Below are 1,142 nucleotides of genomic sequence, written 5' to 3' on the forward strand. Positions count from 1 at the left end.
AAATGTCAAAGTATTACGAAGCAAATGTTACTTACGAAATATACATTTCTGTAAAATATATCTCATTAACTGCAAAAAAAATAAATTATTTGCTTTTTGCTAAGAATAAAATTTTATTTCGCCCGAAATTAAAATAAATATTTATTTCAATAAAATTAAATATGTTTCTTACAAATATATTTTTAGGCATCTTTTTCTCAGTGTATAAATATATATATATAATTTTTAAAAAATGTTAATATTTCTTGAAAAAGATGATAATTTAATACATGTATATTCATACTTTTACTTTTTTCTTGATTTTATCCTTTATATTCTTTCGAATCAGATGCCGATCGCTATTTCTGAAAGGCAATTCCAAGCTTTTCATCTTTATGCACTCTTTTCAAATAGTACCGATCCTCCCCCATGCATTCGATAATGACGCATATTACTTACCAGATAATAATATGTTTTATCACACACATATAAAGGAAATTTCCGGAGGAAATATCATCTGCGCATGAAAAACTATCTATAATAGTATCCATCGATGCGAGAGTCGCTTCGTGAGTAGACGGGGAGTTTAAATTTTGAAAAAGTATCTTGAACGTTCCTTCTATCGTCGCGCATGTCGAAAAATAAAATCGGCGATTCAAAAAAATCCATGTTATCGTTTCACAGGGAAATAAAACGGCCCAACAGGAAACAAACGATTTCTATTCTGTTGCTTTTCAGCGCCGAGAAAGATGCCTACCAAAATATTGTGTGGAAAGTAGTAGAATATAGTATAGAATTTCGCCGAATTCACAAGAATCTACCCCTCAGTTCCAAGCAGTCCAAACAGACCGGTAGGTACCGCGGTGGTGGAAGAGCGGCGGAACACCAATCAGAAATCGCGTTACATCCGTCTGGTCTCTGTGCCGCGCGCGCTGATTGGTCGGTCGGCCGACCGTATACCGTCGGTCACTTCACTCCGTCTCGACGGCCATCATAAACGCCACAACGAACGCGATCGCCGGAATGAGTGGTCCTTCCGTCCTTGTCGATTTGAATGAACGCGGTCGCGGAATGTGTCGACGTTGTTAGTGATTCTCGATTTCTCAGCTGTAACGGCCGATATTCATTCCAAGTTCTTTCAGTCTCACTTTTTCCTTCCGTCC

Source organism: Trachymyrmex septentrionalis, unplaced genomic scaffold, assembly GCF_001594115.1.
Source record: "Trachymyrmex septentrionalis isolate Tsep2-gDNA-1 unplaced genomic scaffold, Tsep1.0 scaffold2, whole genome shotgun sequence".
Lineage (NCBI taxonomy): Eukaryota > Metazoa > Arthropoda > Insecta > Hymenoptera > Formicidae > Trachymyrmex > Trachymyrmex septentrionalis.